Consider the following 22,062-nt stretch of genomic DNA (forward strand, 5'->3'; position numbering starts at 1 on the left):
CCACATCAAGGTTTGTCCCACCATCACCACCCACCCCAGTTCTATTATCCCCCGAGAAAGGAAAGGCAGACTTGTTCACATAGCCTGTTCTGTTTTCTTTCCTTTATTGTAGTCACTGTTGTTTATATCACTTTCACATAAAGCTTTATTGTAATCAGAGCAGTGTTTTGTATTTATAAGCCTCCTTTCATCCAACTCTGGTGTGACACTCACCACAGACTCTGGAAACTTTAAAGAAGCTACACACGTCAAGTTTCTCCACCCTAATCTCAAAGGCAAGTGTGGGGGCAGGGAGGAAACAGCTCGCGCGCGCGCGCACACACATACCATCCTCAGGGCCACGCCCTGAGCTAAGCACCCACCAGTGCTGTTTCACTGACTTCTCACAACAAACTAGTGCAGCAGGAATTACTTTTCCCATTTCATGGATGTGGAAAAGAGTTTCCCCAAAGTGAATTGCCTGGTTTCTCCACTCAAGGTCATTTGACTCAGAGCCTCCATTCCCAAAGGTTTCCTGCATGGATTTGTGACATTATCTCCAAGTGAGGTCACGTATAGGTCTGTAGGTGGAGGAGCCACACCGGAAAATGTGGAAGAAGCCAACTTTCTCCATGGAACTGTGGTGATGCCCCCTCATTGGCCCACACCATTCTCCTACATAACTAATCAAAATATTTTAAAAATAACTCCTCTATTCAACTGGTGAAAAGCATGATTATATTGCATTGTGTGTTAAAAGAGCACATTTTTTTCTTCCTTTTGTTTGAGACAGAGGCTTACTTTGTCACCCTCGGTAGAGTGCTCTGGAGTCATAGCTCACAGAAACCTCAAACTCTTGGGCTCAAACCATATATTCTAAATAACATGCAGCTTTGTAACTATTTTGGCCTGTTGTCACATGCCAAGAATTGCAGAGACCTTAAAAAATGGAGGTGGCTCTGGCCTCTGCCTTTTCTAGACTTCGTCTCTTTGCATTTTATTCTGCCTTGGGTTGGAGAACCCAGAAGCAGAGCCTGAAACAAAAGTTTGAGGGTAGGCTATTTATATGGGAGATGGTCCCAGAAACTACCAGTGGGCGGGGGGCGGAGGGGGAGGAAGTGACACAGGAAAGGGAGGGCTACCAGTTCAGCATTTTTTCTGGATCTGTCACTATTGTAGGGACCTCCCTAGGCAGGACGGAACACACCTCGGAACTACCCTACCAGACAGGTGAGAGAGTTGGTATTTATTCCCCAGCTCTGCACTGGTTATTGGCTGAGAACTGCTTCTGGAGGCACTCCTAGAAACCAGGTCGGGAGTCCCAGCTGGTTGCAGCTAGTACAGGCAGGGCCTTCTCACCCAGAGATGCAAGTGCCAGGGTACTTGGGTGGGGTCTGGCAGCATCTGTTTAAAGCTTCCTCAGGAGTTTGCACTTGTTTATTCAAGACAATTTGCCATCTCTTTTTTCCCCCCAAAATAGCAGACTTCAGTGGGCTCATGTAAGGAAACTATATTCTCTGTTTCCTCCTAATTCATGTAAAAAACGAACACATTTTAAAACATATGTGTGACAAGCTCTAGAACAGGAGCCCCTAGAGTGTAGAGATGATGTAAGCAGGTTGTTTCTCTCCCTTTTTATTCTTAACACCTCACTCCTTCTAGGGGCTCCATAACACAGCCACGTGAGCAAAACTTTCCACTCCAAGGTGGGAGTGAAGGGGGTGGAGTGGAAGAGGGGAAAACTGGGGTGGCGGCAGCAGGGGAGACGGCACTGCTGTCCCCATTTTACAGAAAAGAAACTGAAAGAGCTGCCGCCATGGGCCCAGGATCCTATGGTACACATAACAGTAGAACTAATAGACCCAGGAGGAGTTGTTCTCTCTTATGTTGGCTCCACACGAGGCTCTCAGACTCAAACAAGGCAACCCCACGCCCCTGGGGTGGTGTAAGGCAGAGTCTACAGTGCCACTCAGCTGGTCCATTCCACGCTGAGGCTCATGTGCACAGTGTGCTGAGGGAGGCAGAAGTGGAGACAACCCAGACCACGCCTGTGGTGAGCCAGTGTGCATATCAGAGAAAGTTGTGTGTCCAAGCAGGTCTCAGAGAGTGCCAGAAATTGAGGTGGGCACTGTCCCCCAAGGACAGGGTGCTGAGAACTATCTTCTCTGGGTGCAGGCAAAAGAAGGTACACTGTCTGCAGAGAATTAAAAATGAACAATGAAGCCAACTGACAGTCAGCCTGTTTCTATTATCAGCATGCACCAGCGAGTCTACATAATACCTGTGATCAGCTATTCCTTTCTAAAAAAAAAATCTTTGATTGGTCTAAGTTCCAAACAACTGCTGTGGTGACTGTTGAGTTTTAGTAGCACATGTGTGTGCCTCAGATTAGCATGTCTTTTATGGCTTGAACTTAAATAGTGTGTTCTGCATGGGAGTTAATTCAGAGAACTCCTAGTTCTACAGTGTGTTCCCAATACACCAGTTCAGCTCTCATGGCAACAAGACAAGTTTATCTATTCTGGCCACTTCTCCTGGATGGTCTAGCCAGGGCGATTAGGAAAGAAAAAGAAATAAAAGGCATCCAGATTGGAAAAGAAGAAGATGACATGATTTTGTAGAAAATCTCAAGGAGCCCACTAAAAATTATTGAAACCATTAAGTGAGTTCAGCAAGGTAGAAGGATATGAGATCAATGTACAAAACCATATCTAGACACTGGCAACAAACAATCCAAAAATAAAATTAAGAAATCAATTCATTTACCATAGCATCAAAAGGAATAAAATACTTAGGGATAAATTTAAGAAGTGTAGGACTTGGACTGGGAGGCTCCCACCTATAATCCCAGATATGGTGGGAGAATCATTTGAGGCCAGAAGATTGAGGCTATGATCACACCACTGCACTCCAGCCTGGGCAACAGAGCAAGACACTGTCTCTAAAACAATAATAACAATAAAATAAAAATAAGAAGTATAAGACTTGTACACTGAAAACTACACAGCATTGTTGAAAGCAATTGAAGAAAATCTAAATAAATGGAAAGGCACTCCATGTTCATATTCTCCAAATTGATCTATAGATTCAACATAATTCCTATCAAAATCCCAACTGGAATTTTTGTGAAAATCAACAAGCTGACCCTAAAATTTATATGGAAATTTAAGAGACCTAGCATATCTGAGATAATCTTAAAAATGAAGAACAAAGTTGAAGGATTCCCACCTTCTGATTTCAAAACTTACTGCCAAATGACAGTAATCAAAATAATATGGAACCAGAATAAGAATAGACATATAGATAATGAGGTAAAATTCGGAGTCCAAAAATAATAAATTTTTGACAATGGGGTCAAGACAATTCATTGAGGAAAGTGTATATAGGTAACTATGAAAGTTGTGAGACTAACTGTGTTATGGTCCTTTATTTCATTTCCAAGAAACACTGTCAACTGTATCCTTTCTGATTCACCTGTGCTAGTTTCATCTTGCTCAGCTTATTGGTGATGCTGGGAGGGCTTCATTTGCTTCTGTTCACACGGATTTTATGTTTCTTGAATTTTGTGTATCTCAAAACTTTAATAATGGCCCACATAGTGGATTACAGTGCTGGAACAACTGGATATCCACATGCAAAAATTGGATTTGGAGCTCTACCTCATAAAAATTACATCAAAGTGGATCATAGAGGCTGGACGCAGTAGCCTGACACCTGACCAAACCTAGCACTCTGATAGGGCGAGGCAGGTAGATTGTGAGCTCACAAGTTAGAGACTAGCCTGAGCAAAGAGTGAGACCCCTAACTTTACTAAAAATAGAAAAACTGAGGCAAGAGGATCGCTTGAGCCCAAGAGTTGGAAACTGCTGTGAGCTATGATGTCACAGCACTCTACCCAAGGTGACAGCTTGGGACTTTGTCTCAAAAAAAAAAAGTGGATCATAGAGTTAAACATAAGGGTTAAAACTATAAAAGTCTACTAAGCAAACATGGAAGTTGTTATTTGTGACTTTGAGTCAATGATTTCTTAGTTATTTCACCAAATGAGGAGTGATAAAAGAAAAGATAAATTGGACTACATTGGAATAAAAATTTCTGCCCCATAAACAATGCCTTCAAGAAAGTGAAAAGACAACCTACAGAATGAGAGAAAATATATGCAAATCACAAATCTGTAAAGGGACTTGTATCTAGAATATAGGAAGAACTTTTACAACTTAACAATCAACATTTCTCTTAGGAAGAGAGAAAAATGACCAATAAACACATGTAAGAATATTCTCAACACCATTAGGTATTAGGTACAAGCAAGCCAAAACCTCAGTGAGATACAACATCATACCCGCTAAGATGGCTATAATCAAAAAGACAGGCAGTAACAAGTGCTGGTGAGTATGTGGACCTTAGAACCCTCACACAGGGCGGGAATGGAAAATGGTGCAGCTGCTTTGGAAAGCAGTTTGGCAGTTCCTCAAAAGGTTAAACATAGAGTTCCCATATGACCCAGAAGTTCCACTTCTAGGTATCTACCCAAGAGAAATGAAAACATATGTCACACAAAGCTTGTACACAAACCTTCATTGTATTATTCATAACGGCCAAAAAGTGGAAATAACACAGATGGTCATCAGTTATTAAACAAGTAAGCAAAATGCAGCATATTTTTATAAAGGAGTAATATTTGACAATAGAAGAAATGAATTACTACCATGTGCATGAGCCTTGAAAACATTCGCTAAGTAGAAGTAAAAGAATCTGGAGTTGTCCAGATTAGGAAACTCCACAGAAATAAAGAGAAGATGAAAGGCTGACTGGGACTGGGGAGAGAGATGGGAGGAGGAGATTTGAGGGAGAAGAATGGAGAGTGCTGATGAATACAAGGTTTGTTTTGAGGGTGATGAAAATGTTCTGAAATGAGGTAATGGTGTGATTACACAACTCTGCAGACAGACTAAAACCCATCGAATTACACGCTTTAAATGGGTGAACTTTATGACGTGTAAATTGCATCTCCATCTAAGATAAAAGTGGAGGTTCCTGAAGGTTCAGAGCTGTCTGGGCTCATCTCAGGCTGACTCTCACCCCCAGCCCCTGCAGCACTCCTGCTCCTGTGTTTAAACAGTAGACTCCAAATAAATGATCTTTGCACAGTGATTATAAAGACAACAAAACACAACTTGAGTTATTTCCTTTCTGCCACTTTTGTGACCACTGAGAGTTTTTCCTTATGTTTAAATTTTAAAACGGTGGAATAGATAGGCGAATCACAAGCTGCAATAGTTTTGTTTGGTGGGTACAAATTTCAGTGTGAACTTGGAATATTTTCCTGAATTTGAACAATACCTTTAAAATTGAAAAAATCTGTTCTTTTTATAATGGACAATTATTTTAAAACTATAGAAAAATTTAAAAATGATGCGATTACTTATTAGTATGTATTTCCAGTATACCTAGTACCGGAAATAATTTTGAAGTATAGAGGAAGTTACTCCAAATGATCTGTTCCAGGTGTCGAATATGCTGGCAGTGCTACCCTGGGTAGGCCACGTTCCCCCAGGGTGGGAATCCAAACAAAACTATCCAGCCCAATATATATGCAGGCCCAGTGGATTTTAAGAGTTAATAAAATATTGATACATTTCATTTCTCTGGTCAAGTACTCTAAAATTGTAAGGGGGCCATTGTCACACAGTAATTTAATCTCAGCATCCCTGATACAAAAGCCAGTGCTGAAACCAGTGGGGGATATGTGTGTGTGTGTGTAGTGAGTGTGTTTGGTTGCTTTAGTTTAGTTTTGATTTTGCTCTGCATGTATTTTATTGGCAGGGCTTGGGATGGGAGTCTTAGACTGTGTGCCAAATGAAACCTCTCCACCTTCATAATGGTCAGTGTATTTACTCACTATATTCATCTCTTGACCTTGTATATTGTGCTGAGTATTATTGAACCTTATCAATATCAATATCCCCATTTGCTTCTATCTGATCACAGTGATTGGTTCTTCCTCCCACTCTTCGAAACATTCTTTTCTTCCTCCAATCTCCCTGTCTTACTTCCTCCTTTTAAAGTTTCCTCTCCTCAGTTAATCCTTTTTGGCAGCTGTGCAGTTTCTACGTTCTTACTCAGCCATTTTAACACAAACATTTCACATGATCACAATCCTCTGAGAAAATCAAAAATCAGAAATATTTTCAAACATTCTATGCAGGGTGAAGGTCAAAAGAACTAACCATACACTTAATTCTACAGGATGTTAAATATTCTAAGGCTAAAGTTAAAAAGTATAAGTGAATGCATGCTCATATAATTATTCTAAATAGTTGCAACAAAACTGTCAGGCATTGGTGTTAACGCAGACGACATGACAGGTGGTTTTCGCATTAATCCAGGGATGCTTACTTCTTTGCTGGCTGGAGTGATCTTATGAATATCAGTGTGCCCCACTGAACCTCAGGGAAATACACCAGAGTGTGTTATGCACATAGGTACTGAAAGATGCCTCATAAAACCTAGACTACTATAAAACAGTTTGAGAACCACTGGGGTGTAGATGACTGTGTTTAAAGTGGCCGATTCTATAAGCTACAACATTCGTATTTTTAATGAGCCGGGACTTCCGTACCCAAACATCGTGTGCTAAAAACAGACATAACTCAGAGCCATTTACATGGTTTGGGTGTTGGCAGTTGCTTTCTCTAAAGCAAAAGGAGGAGAAAAAAGCAATTGGCAGGCATAGTGATTGATGAGCAGGGCTAAATATTTTCCATTTTTAAACAGAGGAGACCAAAAGCAATATTGAACCTCAGTTAAGTTCCAGGAGGAGGGGGACAGAGTCAGATTTGATGGAGCGCCCTTTGGGCTTCAGGTAACCCAGAGCGTTTCAAAGCCTAATCAGTTACATGCTGGTAATGCAGTCTCTGAAGACAAACAAGGCATCGGTTATGTGCTCGCCGCAATGGCTCTCGCACATTTCTGGTCATTACTGGGAGTTTTCATTATTTATATAGAGCCGTAAGCACAGACACCACAGTGTAAAATGGATGTAACATGTCGATTACCCTAATGTTGATTAGCTGAGGAAGAAAATGGTGGTCAAGTATCAGGGACTGGTGTTTCTCCCCTTGGAAAGGAAAAACGCACAGAGCAGAGCAGAGCAGTGTGTAGCGAATGAGATGATTCTATGTTTTCTGGATAACTGCCCTGTGCAAAAGATGGCACCTCCCGGGGGGGGGGGCCACCATGAGCCCTCCTCCGCCACGTGGACCAAAAAGCCCCAAGTTCGTTTCTGTAGTGGTACTGTCATGAGCCCACAGTCATTTTACATAGTTCATGCAGAAATGCCTTCACACCAGTACTATGGTAGAGGGAATTTCAAGGTATCTTTCTCCCCGTGACATACATAGATGGCTATCATCATATATCATAGCTCAAGCAATTGAAAACTGTTGAATGTACATTACCAGTCTACAGATGAAAATATTTTCCTCCTGGATATAAGCCATACTTTCTGCAAGAATTTAAAAAATAAATAAAATACAACAAACAAGTGAAGGGTCACTTCAGGTACTCAACATATAGGAAAGTAAATGGACCTTTTCAGTGGGTTATTTTTACTTTTTATCAGTGTCGGGTAAAATAGACACATTGATGCCTTTCCAGAATCATCTCTGCATAGGGAGATGGCATAGAAACTATCTGAAATTAAGAAGCATGAGCTTACAGGGGCAGAGAGAGCAGTAACAGCAGAAGAGTATAAAGCACGTAAAATATAATTATAGGCCTGGAAGGTTCTGTTTTGCTCTGGATGCCATTTTGGGAGGTATTAATATATATATAATGGCAGCGAGGTGTGGCATCTGGGAAAAAAGCAATATATTAATTCTCAGATCAATAGTTTGTGAAATGCCTTTTTGCTGTCCCAAGTGTGTGACTGTTCCACTGATAAGGAATGATTTTCCTGGAGTTAAAGGCAGCTGTGGCAGGATGAAATTGCTCTCTAGAGGAGGGGAGGCATGGACAAAAGAGGGGTCATTTAAGAGACAGAACCTCATCCTCCCCTGGTCCCCCTCTCATCCCATTTTGCTGTCAACACTACACAGAAATGTCTCCAAACACAGCACTGGGGCCAAGGCTCAGCTCTAAGTATAGCCTCAGTCTTCCTCTAGCTCCCCCAGCATTTCTGATCTCTTCTTATAGGGACTCAGGCAACTCTTACACCACTCTGTATAGTGAAGTTTATCAGGGGAGAACAGGTGAAGAGGGAGGATGTGGCCGGATATCTTGAGATCTATAAGGAAACAATCGTAAGGAAAGAAGACTGCAGCAAACAAACCCAGCCGAGAATTCCGGAAATGGAACTAATGTAACGAACCGCATCCCATCCTGTAGCCACAGTGCTGATCCCTGCTGCCATCCTTTCCATTGCTGACATCTCAGCACAGGGTGACCCCATCTTGCACACACCTCCTCCAGGCAGCCCACAGCCCATGACCTACTATTAATGGTGGAGCCATCCATGCTCTCAGCCCCCGGGGGATGAATGCCAAATGATGTCACCGTCCTATCCAGCTTCCCCTCTGCCCTTCCACTCCTTTTCTCCTGAGAGTACCCACAGTAAATCACTCACATGAGAATCTCCATCTCAGGGATGTTCTAGCTGCCTCTGTTCAGATGGAAAAAGAATATACAGGTGTCTGCACTGGGGGAAATGCTGCTTTCCTTTCTTGGCTTTCCCGGGGGGGAGATGGAGGTCTACTGGGACTCCACCAGTGGACAGACAGAGCAGACAAAGAAGGGATAGTGCAAGGGCCAGACAGAAGTCTTGGGCTGCTCTTTACAAACACTGAGTGCCCCTTCATGTCCTGCAGAAAGGCCTGGGGTACAGGCTGTCCCAAGCTGCTTTTAAGACCCCGGCACTGTGGATGATGAGCTGAGAGCCAGCTAAGGCACACCAGATGACCCCTCATCAGAGGCAGCAGGTGGACTTTGGGCTGGATAAGAATGTGGCAGATACTCAACCACACTGAGAGAGAGCAGATGGTGAGTTACAGAAGCCCAAAGGCAACCGTGAATTCCAGCAGGGAGACCAGCAGCCAGGCAAGGAAGGGCAATGCCTGAAGACCTAAGAATGGGAGGTCAGAGGTTCAGGACCCCATGCTTCCTCCAGGCCCTGCGGGTCCCTTAGGCCACTCTCCTCCCATACACTCAGATGGCAGCCTAAGGCAAAGCAGAGGCAAGGGATAGCTATAAGAGAGACCAAACATTTTTATTGCAGAAAGACTGAGCACCATCTAAAAAGGCTGCTAAATTATTGGATTTGGTTATATTTTGAGCCAGAGAGTGCTCAAAGTTTCATTTTTCCTACTAACACGGAGGAGGACTCCAGAAGAAAGATGAGATTAGTTCCAGATAAGGTAGGGGTCTTCTCTAAACTTACGTGTGGTTTTGTGAATGACCCTGTTACCCCAGCACAGACCCACACTCTGATCACTTGACCACTGGGATATAGGGAGGTGGGAAATGAAACCAATCGGCTCCGGCCCTGGATTTTATTATTCAGCAGGGCGCACACACACACAGACACAAACCAATATACACAAGCATACATGCTGACACAGCTTCTTGTAGAAATTATTGCTTTGTATTCAGGAAGATTGAAAATAAACATTGTCAGGACAGAAGGGTGTACAGCAAAGACCTAACATACTTGTTTGGACCCTGCTCTCATCCTTCCTAGTTAAATTCTTTAGAAAGGACCACTTTTGACTTAATAAGCCTTCTAGATGGTTTTGGCTTAAAACATAATCCAGTCTAGTATTTCAGCAGTTCCTCTCATTTCTTTTGGTAGCTAGGATCTTTCCACTAGCTAAAGAGGGTCTCTACTGAGCACTCAGATACATGCTGACTTTCTTCCTAGGCCTCTGCACAATTGCTATTTTTTAATTGTTCTATTTATTTTATTTATATTTTTCTTTCTTTTTTTTTTTGAGACAGAGTCTTACTATGTCACCCTTGGAAGAGTGCTGTGGCATCAAACTCTTGGGCTTAAGTGATTCTCTTGCTTCAGCTTCCTGAGTAGCTGGGACTACACCTGGCTACTTTTTGGTTGCACTTGTCATTGTGGTTTAGCAGGCCTGGGTCAGTTCGAACCCTCCAACCTTGGTGCATGTGGCCAGGGCCCTAACCACTGAGCAATGGGCGCTGAGCCTATATTTTTGTTTATTTTGTTTATATTTTAAATTTCATTTATGTTATTTTGTCTATTTTTTGATATTTATAAAAATTCTTTTCATCTACATCAGTCTTTCTTAAATCCTATGTCTTCCTCTTAGGTTTTTGGATTTTTTTTCCATTTCATTCTAGTTTATTTTCAAGTAACTTTCCTCTTGAGAAATGCTTGGAGAATAAAAATCCCAAGCTCCCCGCATGTCTAAGAATGTTTATTTTGTTCTCACACGTGATTGATAATTTGGTTGCATATAGAATTCTAAGTTTGAAGTAAATGTCCCCAAGAATGTGGAAACTTTACTTCTTTGTTTCTTAGCATCCCATGTTGCAGATGAGAGCTCTGAATCCCATTTTCTCCTTGGCATTGGTACGTGTGTTTGTTTTCTCTCTAAACGACCTCAGAATCGTCTCATTATCCATCTTCTTTTCCTTTCCTAAAATTTCATGAGAATATATCTAGGTGAAGATCTTTTTTCATTTATCCTATTTGGTTCTCATCAGGCCCGTTTATTGTGAAGAATCATGTCATTCTTTAGCCCTGACAAATATGATTATCACATTTCGTGATTAATTCCTCCCTCTATTTTCTTGCTTCCTGCTGGAATTATTTCTAAGTGGACATTGGTCATTCCAAACTGATCATTTGTGCCTCAACTCTTCTCTCAAACTTTTCATTTCTTTTGGGGGTTTTCTTTGGGTTTGGCGTTCTGGCCTAGAAGAAATACTTGATAGACATCTTCCAGCTCTCCTACTGAAGTTTAAAATTTATTTTATTATGTTAGCAATCATGTTTTAAATTTCCATAAACTTTATTCAGGCAGCCTATTTCATAGTCATTTGGTCTTGTTTTATGGATGTGATCCCTGCTGGAATCTCTTCTGAGGACACTCGTTAGACTTTGTGGATCATTATGCTTCATTCCCTTCCCAGCATTACTGTTTCTGTCCCACCCCTGGGAGGCAGTTGTCCTATTTGTGCATCCTAGTCCTCCTCCTTCAAGCTGCTGACTTCTGTCTGTGTTTCCAAAGGTCCCAGTTGACTAATACAAAGTTCCTCTGGCCTTTTCCAACTACGCCCAGAGGCAAAGCAGGCTGGGCTGTCTGGAGGCAGCCATGGTGTGTCAATAGGCACTGGTCCAGGGCAGTGCTCCATAAAATCTGGCCCATGGATCCATGTCCTTCCACGCATCAATCCACGACAAGATAAGAGCAGAAATTGAGACTAAGCATTTAGAAACTTTTATAGCACATTTGACATTGCCACGATTACCAAGCATGATCAGCTGGCTTATATCTTGAGTATCTTTTTTTAAATTCTATTTTCTAGTAATTAATTTTTATTATATCTTATGAAAGTATCAATCCGTAACAGATTGGAAATTTTTTCAAAAGGCAGGTGGTGGGGAGGTGTCTTTCACTACAGATAGTTCTGGAAGCACTGCTTTAAGGAGCCCAGGCACAGAGGGTGCTACGCAGCCTGCCCTTCTGTGAAATGTCACATGAGAAGGGGCTCCATGGGCCGCTGCCCCTTATTCCAAGAGCACTCACCCCTCTGAGCAGTTTTCATTAGAAAGATTTCTCTGGTTTCAGCCTGAGGAAGAAGCAGAAGATTTGCAGTGGAGGGTTTGTGAAGGGGACAGGGACAGTCTTGCATGTCCACCAAATCCACAGCCAGGCTTCCATCCTCCACTCAGTGTCTGCCCTTCCTGACAAATCTCCCCTGAAGTGGAACAAAAATCCCAGCTGGGCTACTATAAGCCCTGCGGGCTCTCAGTGGGGGCTCCCAGTGGGAGCTCCTGTCCACCTGCTTACCAGAAATGCAGGGCACCTCTGATCTACTTTCAACCTACCCCTCACTGTTTTTTGCTGTTATTTCAGCAGGTTTTCAAAAGAGAAGGCAAATTTTGTGTTTAGTTCACTACCTTGAACCAGACATCCTCATTCAACAACTTTGGAATTAACTTCTCTCTGGGATCACAGAGGAATTAAGATCCAAAAAGGCTGTGTCCAGGTGCATAAGGGAACTCGGTGGGAGGATGGTAAAGTTCTACCTATATCACACCAGCACTGCCCAGTGGAGACAAAATGTGCGATTTAATATTTCCTAGTGGCAAGGCTAAGAAAGGAACAGGTGAAATGCACTTCAAGAATATATGTTACTTAATCCATCTCATCTGAAATATTATTTCAACATGTAATCAATATAAAAATTATTAATGAGATGCTTGGATTCTTTTTTATAGACAAATTCTTCAAAATCCAGTGTCCAATATCTTTAACACTTACAACATATTAAGGCAGTCACTAAATTTTTCTATACTCAGGATTTTATAAAATTTACAGTTCAAAGTGTAGGCTGGGCATGGTGGCTCACACTTGTAATCTCAATAGTTTGAAAGCCAAGGCAGGAGGATTGCTTGAGGCGAGTAGTTGGAGATCATCCTGAGCAAGAGTGAGACCCCATCTCTACAAAAAATAGAAAAATTAGCCAAATGTGGTGGCAGACACCTGTAGTCCCAGGAACTTGGGAGGCTGAGGCAGGTGGATTGCTTGAACTCAGAAGTTTGAAGTTACTGTGAACTAGGTTAATACCACTACACTTCAGCCTGTGCAACAGAAAGAGAATCTATCTCCAAAAAAATAAATAAAAATTTAAAAAGTAGGTTAGCACACTCAAATTGCTCTAGACACACTTAAAGTGTTTTCAACAATCGAATCAAATATGAGTTTTTATATTTACATTAAAATGAATTAAAATTAAATAGGACAAAAATTCAGTTCCTTTTCACAACAGCCTCCTGTCAAGGCCTCCACAGTCTATCATAACTGGTGTTTGCCATTTTGAACCACACAGTTTTGTATCTTCATAGTTTGGTACATTCATTCAAACTCATTGCATCATACAGTTAAAATCTGTGCAAATTTCACCAGAAAACCTCTCTACTTAATGATATGCAGGGTGGAGTGATACAGTGATGTATACTAATGTCTGCAACTTTCTTGGAAATGCATCCAAAAAGAAGGAGGATGTTGGAGGGATAGATGGGTAGATTTGTGACCAAACGAATATAGTAAGATATTAATCATTGTAGAATCAGGTGGTAAGGTACATGGGTATTCAGGACACAATTCTTCTAACTCTTCTGAATGTTTAAAATTCTTGATGAGATGTTGGACGAGAAAGAAATTTCTCTTAAGGAACTATACTTGATCCCATGGATCAAGCTCAAAAACATAACAATCAGTGAAAGAAGCCAGACTCAAAAGAGAGCCTACACCCCCTTCTATTTACATAAAGTTCACCAAGAGGCAAAACTGACTGATGCTGTCAGAGGTCAGAGTATAGCTGTCCTTGCTAGGGAGTGACTGGAACAGGAAACATGAGGGGCTTCCTGGAAGCAGATGAATGTCTACGTTTCGGTAGAATATACATGGGAATGTAGGTTATATGACTATGTTCACTTTGTGAAAATTCATACTGCTATGCTGAATTTGTGTTCTTTACAGTAAACACATCTTGCAAATACTTTCTATTGTCTTACGGCATGCCTACCTTTCCTATCTTGCATGAGAGACACTTGTGCTCTCCTGTAAATTGGCGCTGTCTGGTTTAAACAGGACACAGTGTACTTCCCTGGTCTCCAGTGGGCAGTGAGATGTGTCACTGGGGCCTGAGGACTTGGATGCTGTGGGTCTTGGTATTTATTTAGGAACTTTCTCCCTTTAAGGCTTTTGATTGTATTTCTGAACATGCTTTGCAGAAGGCAAACTCTTGTCTTCCTTAGTCCCTGACCCAGGTTCATCAGCACAAAGCATGGGCCTCAAAACTGCCAAGATTTCAAATTCTTCCATGCTTGGAGCACAATCTCATGTTTTATTTATCTTCTCGCCTAGTTGTTTAATTTATTGAATGCCTTTTTCTCTAGGAGCTCCGGAACTCTCCTCAGAACACTTAAAACATGAAACAGAAGGGCACATTCTCTAGGCATAATAGGGGAAATCAAAGTAAGGGGAAAAGGAGAAAAGAGAAAGGTAAACTGAGGCAGACTAGAATGAGGGAAACCAGTGCGGAGGCTGGAAAACACTGCTGGGGGGCGGGGCATGGTAAGAAGGCTAGATTCTCTGGGTGTGCATGGCTCCCCAGATCTCGGAGTCTGTGTTCAGGTCAACCCTTGGGACCAGGCAGTTGCAAAAGGGCAGCAGCCAGCAACCCTCCACCATGGCCATCGGCAGTACGGGATTAAAATGATTACATCCAAATCACAATTTCTTACAAGCACTGTTCACCAGAACTTTGAGGGCAGAGTGAAGTGAGAGTGTATTGGGGCCCCCGGCACTGGTGTGAGGAAGGTCCTGGGAGGTGGGGGTGCTGACCACCAGACGTGCCCCAGGAAACTTCCAGAACAAAGGCTGAGTGTGTAAGGTGTTGCAATATTTGTCACCTCTCACTCTGTGGTGACCCCCTGCACTCGGTGTAATGTCATGGTCTGGAATCTTTTCCTCTAAAAAAAACACAGCCCTGGGGAGCCTAGACAGGAGGCATTCCCCCTTCCAAGCCACACCTGGACTCCAGACTTGGGGTCAGAGCTAGGGGGAAACTCATAATAGGGGAAACCCAAAGAGAGGGGAAAGGAGAAAAGGGAAAGGTAAACTGAGGCAGAGTAGAATGAGGGAAACCAGTGCAGAGGCTGGAAAACACGGGGGGGGGCGGGGCAGGGTAAGAAGGCTAGATTCTCTGGGTGGGCCTGGCTCACCCATGCAGGTGAGTGAGCAGGTGGTCCGGCCTCACTCCCGCTAGGGTCTCCCCACTGCAGCCACTTACCGTCTGCCCCCTGCCCTGACGCCCCCTTTGGTGCGCTCCTCCAGCTGCCTGGCACCAGACTCCGCCCCTTCCCCTCTTCCTTATCTTCTTTTCTAACCTTTTGCATTTTTCGTCTCATTTCCTGTCGGGTTTTGCATTTCCCTCCCCCGCCGCCCCTCCCAGCCTATGACACACTTTCTCTCCTTTTTTCTCTTTGGCCTTCTCCGGCCTTTGCGCTCCTGCCCGGGAGTGCGCAGCCCCCTGCCGGCCCTGCAGCCCCTGGGCGGGCGGCGCCCCTGGACGGGTGCGGGCCGCGGGGATAGCGGGCCCGGCGCCCGGAGGAAGCCGGCGGGCTGCGTGGAGGAGGCGCCCGGCGCGGCGGGCGAAACATAAACACCCCAGGTAGGCTCGGCTGGGCTGGTGGAGGGGACACGCCTGGGGTAGTTGGGGATAGCGCGAGGCAGGGGCGCGGCCGGTGCCGGGGCGGGGTGGGGGGGAGCGTTGCTGGGTCGTCGTTTCTCCCTCACCAACTCCATCCTCCTTAACTCTCTCTCCCTCCTCCTGTCCTTTCCAAACCTTTCCTTTCTCACTTTTCTCCTCCTTGAGTCTCTCTTCCCTGTCTCTCTGACACTCGCTGAGTGTCACCATCTGGCAAAGTCCCTGCTCCTCAGGGCAGGGATGAACCGCCAGGGCCCCTGTGAGTGCACCTGCCCCAGATGAAGGAAGAGAAACTTTTCTGACACCTGAAAAGCCCGGAAGTTTGCAGACCACAGCCCAGCCTGACTCAGACTTCTGAGAAGGTGGGGCCTGGATCAGGACAGGACAAGAGAGGATAGCCCCTTTCATGGGAGTGTGTGGAGCTAGTGGCAGGGACTGGGGCCCTCCTGGCCTCAGGCCTGAAGAACCCTCCACCAGACTGATGGGGCCACCAGGAGCTCTGCTGAGCAATCCTGCAGGAAGAGGCAGAGAGGGCTTTTCTGTCCTTTCCGGGTTCTGAGCAGAGCTGGAGGGTGTCACAGGGACATGGGTTTATACTGTAGGGCTCAGCCTTCAGCTGGGTCAGCCAGAAACGGTAGTCTTAAGTTGAAGCTTCAGGTCGCCCACCCGTGCAAACTTGGTCTTGAACCAAACTGACCTTCTGTGCCCAGCCTGCTCTCGAAGCCTTTGATTTGTAGTTCAAAAAAGTTTCTCCTGACATTTATGACTTCTCTTGAAAGTAAAAGGTTACCAACCTACCAGAAAGGGGGAAAATACATTGGTGGGTCACTCGGCATTTACTGAGAGCTTGCCCCGTGCATAATGTGTGCCAGAAATCCTGTGAGCTATGAATTAATTCCAAGACAGGAATTTTACTCAAATTGTTCACTTCCATACCTTCCCCAAAACACAGGTTCCTTCTACCCCGAGACATCTGTAAAGAGATACTGGTTCTGCCAGGAGTCTGGGATGCTCGGATGGTGAGGGAGATGCAGAATCAGCCTGGTTGTATCCTGGTGAAATGGTGTGGACGTGTGTGGAGTTTGTTATTTGGGTGTCAGAAAGGCAGGCTGGTGGCCCTGCCAGTCCAAGTAGTCTTGAATCAGTGCAAGAGGGTCATGTATGTGATTTTTAAAACTGTGGCAAAATACACATAATGTCACATGTACCATCTTCATGCCATTTTTAAGTGCACAGTCAGGGGCATTAAGTGCCTCACACTGCCACACAGCATCACCACCATCCATCTCCAGAACTTCTTCCATCTTTGAAAACTGGAACTCCAGACTGATTAAACTCTCACTCCCCATCCTCCTCTTACTTTCTGTCTCTGTGAGTCTAACTACTCTGGGACCTCCTGTGCGTGGAATCACACAGCATTTGTCCTTGTGTTGCTGGTTCATCCGTGTTGCAGATGTCCTTCCTTTTTAAAGCATTCTGCGGGTGTCAGAATGTCCTTCCTTTTTAAAGCTGAATGATACTCCATTGTCTGGATGGACCACATTTTATTTATCCACTCATCCTCTATGTGACTTTCGGAACTGATTTCTAAATCTAATTCTTCTTCTAAAGATGATGGTGCTTGTTAGAATCCATCCGTGGACACTTTGTAGCTGGCACCATCAGTGATACACAGAAGGAAGGGGAGGCACAGCCCTGCCTCAGGCGGGTCCTGCTGTACAGTCTGTGTTTGGCTGAGATGGCCCCTAGAAGGAAGAGAATTGGGACAGAGGACAACAGTGGAGGAAGGGCTAGGATGAGGGAATTATAGAAGGTTCCAGGCTGAGATTGTATCAGAAGGGCAATGTCAGGACTTCTTTCCCCCTACCCTAGGTACCTGTCCCCACCCTCCCCATAAGACTTGCTTCCTGGGACTGAAGAGAGGTGTGTCTGTGGTTTGGTGGTCGTGGGATGAAGAGGCTCTGTGATTACAGCTCCTCACAGCACCTCATGCATGAAAGGCCAAATGGAGCCCCAATTTCCAGATAATTATGATGGAAAGGAGTGTCAGATGCTGAAAAATGGAGCCTCCTCAAATTCGTTTTAAAATTGCTTTCAGTTCCTTCTTGCCTGGCCCCCGCACTCTGCAGAGTGCCCTGGGAGTGTCCATCTTCTGGGGCGGAGGCCATAAAGACAGAGGTTTGAGGCCTGACTGCCCTGCTGCCCACCCGTGCTACCAGTATGACCTTGGGTAGGCTTGTAATTTCTAGAGCTCTCTGAGAGCCATTTCTCCACTGCACTCAGGATATTAATACTGATTATTTTCAGTATTGCCCGTTACATCAAGCATAAAATGAGAAAAGACGACATCTGACATGTTATTACCTTTGCGTTATTACCGAGATCTGGCGCAGATCAGAGTTGGACTTTGGAGTCCAGATGGGGCTTCCCACGCAGGCCATCTGGGGGGCCTGCCTTCCTTTTTCTGGTTCAGCCTCAGTTTCCTTGTCTGCAATCCTAGTCATACAGGGGGATTATGAGGCTTCCAGGAAATCATAGAGCAGATGCTCAGTAAATCCACTCTAGATAAGCCTCTCTTGCTCGTGTTCGTTACATTATCCCATCAGTCTGGGAAATATTTGGATTGATTGAAATAGGGGAACAGAAAGAAAAGGAAATGACTTTCAAGGAGGCCCCTTTCAAAACACTCTTCTGCTAAAGGAAAATTAGAAGGAGCAAATCCCAGATGCCAGCTTCTGCCTGTGCCGGGCCACACAGGAGGAACACATGCCTAGTGCATGTTGCATACAAAGAACACGCGCTCCACGCCCTGTCCCCATGCTCTCCTTGAGGAAATTCTGCTCTCTGGGTCAGTGGTTTAATGAGGTGATTATTTTCAGGAGGGTAACCTTTTGGGTTGATTTGTTCAAGGGCTCAGAGATTATAATGGTCTCTGTCACATTTATGTAATAGGCTTCTGTGGCCTGGTGCCAGGGGATAATAAAAGATCTCCTGGTCCTGTGCTCAGCTCTCACGCCTTTCTCTCTGGCTCCCCCAAGACATCCCTTCCACCAAAATGCTCTGGTCCTCTTAGCTCAGCTGGGGCCATACCTCTGTGGGTTCCTTACAGTGTGGGAGCCAAAGGGGGTGTAGTATCAGTACCCCCAAAGAAAGCTCCCCTGTGTGGTTTCTGTTTCTAGCATGTAATCTTCCTTCCTGTCCCTGTCAGACTTGGGAAGGTGCAGTCTTTAAACACAAATATGGCAGCAGCAGGGAGGGGGCTGCCCCATACTCTTTCCCATAAACCTGACTGACCCTGGTGGTGTCACAGGCAATACCCTCCAGGACTTTACTTTCCTCTGGGACTAGTCTCATCCATTAAGAGACAAGATGCTCTGTTGAGAAGATCTACAGACTTGGAGCCAAGTAGAGAGGACGACTGTCCTGGTTCTGACAACTGTCCTCTCTGACAATTGGGCACTGCCCAGTTCCTCTCAGTGTGACCTCAGCAAAGTCACCTGATGGCTTTGAGCCTCAATAGACACATGTGTAAAATGGGTACAAAAGTATCAACCCTAAATTAAGGTAGACCAAAGTGTTTCCAGACATCCTGCATGTGTTCAAGTGCTCTGAGGGCATCTGCTCGATAAATTTCACTTCTGACTTGGTTATTTTGAAGGTGGGAGAACAGAGAGTGATGAGTTAAATGCAAAACAGAATATATGTGGTAAAGAGCTATTTCCTTGGTTTACAAAAAACTCTTGTAAACCAATGAGACACGGGAATAGGGAAGTCTTTTCTTGAATGGTCCAAATAGTAACTATTATAGGCCTTTGGAGCTAGATGGTCTGTGTGGAAGCTATTCAGCTCTGTCCAGGAATGAGTGGCCAATACAAGACTAGGCTCTTGCTAAGAACTTGCAAACCCCAAAATTAGAGAATTCACCCCAGTGGAACAATGGTTACAAGCACATAGACTATGAACAGGACAATCAACACGTTTTGTTTATAATTAAATCAATGTAAAATAATACAACAAGGTCATTATTTTTTGGCAAAGATCAAAAAGTCCGATAAAACCTAACAGCAGCAAGAGAGGGGGATCCGAGGATTCTTACATGCTGTCAATTTTACAATATTTGCCAGCATTATATAATGAATAAACTCTCTGGTATGGGAATTCTGCTTCTAAGAGACAATCTTATATATAAGCGTATGTATATACTTGTGAAAGTGTGCAAACATTTTTGCACACAGATGTTCATTGTAGGAACATCTATTATTTGTTATAGAAAAATGCTCAAAAGGGTGTAAATGACCCTCAAGAGCAAGGCCTGTCCTTGAGATAAAGTTCTGTGAAGCCATTGCTGAGAATGGGGCGTCTGTGTGGACACACGGAGAGTTTGAGGAAGAAAACTCTAGTACCTGTAAGTAAATACTTTATAGTAGTGACCTCTGGGGAGGGGGAGCTCAGTGGTTGAAGGGGAAGAAATTTAGTATTTATTTTTGTACCCTTCTTTTCATTGAAATATATGCAGAGAGTGGCCCAAAATGTGTACACGTTTTAAGAAAGGAAGAAAACTATTAAAAATGTACTACTCGATATATACCAATAAGGTTTGTTATCTTCTATTTTGTATCTTGTACTCTTATAATTGCAGAAGTGAAATGTGACTGGAAAATCACAATTTTAATACAGTTTTTTCCTTTCTTAAGATGTGAATACATATTTGGGGCACCCTCTGTGCATGTGTGCGTATGTGTTTCCCCTCCATGTCTAATGGCATCCTAATCCCAACTTGAGATACATTTGCCTCTTTTTGTAGTGAGTTCCAATCTCAGCTGCATCCCAGGGACAGGGCAGTGTTAGAAATCACAGGCCTCACTGCTCCCGTTGAAGGATTTTTTTTTATGACAGTGTAACACACACAGAGTACAGTCTTAGGAGTACACTTCAATGAGTTTTCACGTACACCCCTGGAGTCAATCACCCGGGTCAAGGTGTTGGTCTTTTGTAGGCCCCTGGGGGTCTCGTGTCTCCCCCACAAGGATTCTTCCAACATCTGTCAACATCACCTGTCCTGGGACTTCCGGAGGGGGTCATCTGGACTCTTTCACCTCTAACTTCTGTTACTCAGCTTCGCCTCTGAAACGCACCTGTGTCGTGTGCAGCTGTAGGTAATTATGTCTGTTGGTAGTGGCACCCCACTATATTGTGTCTTACACATTTACCACTATTTATTTGTCCACTCTGCCATTGGTAGGTATTTGTGTTGGTGGCATTTTGGAGCTATTATGATGAAAAGTGCTGTGAACATTCTTGTACACCTCATGGTGGTGATGGCCCTTTATTTAAATCCAAGGACCACCAGAAGCCTTGTGCCCATGTTATTTGGCGCTTAGTAAATTGTTGTGTCAGTAAATGCATGTTGGTGTGAAGTAAAACTTTGTTTTATTGACATTAGTGCCTGTTTCCCGCTAGGATTATGTGAGCCACCAAAGTCTTCAAGTAGAAATGGCCGGTTTTTAAATGGCTTTGAGTATAGTTTGTTGAGGGGGAAACGTTCAGTATAATAATGATCCATCATCCTTCTTCCCAAGCCTCCTGTCTTCAAGTCTCAAATGCTTTTGTAAAACCAACTTGTTAACCTCCTCAGCACCTCTGGGAGTGACAATGATCCCTGTTTGCAGGTAAATAGAGGTGGGATCCCTGATCCCTTATGAGACTTCTTGATCTTTGAAAAGTCTTTTGAAGTGACATTCTTTTATAGGGTCCTATTCTGACTGTTCTGAGTTTGGGGAGGCATCAGATTGGTGAGGACAGTGTCCCAGTAAAGATTTTCTCTGACTGTTCCAGGTAGGAAAGGCCACAGTACAGCCCCAGCACAAGCAGAAGGCTGTTTGCGGGGAACAGGTCAATCTGCTTTCTCAAGTTTTATATAATTTTGTATTCTCTTAACTAATTTTAAAATACTTTTTATAAACCCAACCTCATATGTCTTATGGGAGAATCAGACTCAATGGGCCTGAGAGGCCCTGGAAAGTGGCCCAGCCTCTTTCACCCCTGCCCTGTCCCTGAGACAGTGCTCCATCCACCTGCTCAGGCCCACCCTGCCAGGCACCAGAGCCCCCCTTGCCTCCTCAACCAAAGACCCTTCTGCAACAATTGCTTCCTTTCTCTGCAGCATCATTGATTTTTTATTCCCTCTCCATGGGGATCATTCCCATCAGATAGACTGCAATTTTACCCCTTTTTAAAACCAACAAACAAACCTGTCTGATTTTACAACCCCCTCCAGCGATTGCTGCATTTCTCTGCACCCTTTTGTATTAATTCGCTAGGGTTGCCAGAACAAAACGTTGCAGACGAGGAGGCATCAACAGCAGATGTGAGCCTCTCTCTTTGGTTTGCAGACAGCTGTCTTCTCACTGAATCCTCACCTGGTTTCTTCCCCTGTGTCCAGTTTCCTCTTTGTAAGGATTAGATTAGGACCCACCCCAAACGTATAATTTTACCTTAATTGCCTGTTTAAAGACCTTGTCTCCAAATATAGTCACATTCCCAGGTACTGTGGGTGAGGACTTCAATATACGAATCTGGAGAGACACCTTTACAGCAAAGCATTGTCTACACTCGCTG

The sequence above is a fragment of the Otolemur garnettii genome, unplaced genomic scaffold, assembly GCF_000181295.1.
Source record: "Otolemur garnettii isolate 467f Iridium unplaced genomic scaffold, OtoGar3 scaffold00092, whole genome shotgun sequence".
In the NCBI taxonomy this organism is placed as follows: Eukaryota; Metazoa; Chordata; class Mammalia; order Primates; family Galagidae; genus Otolemur; species Otolemur garnettii.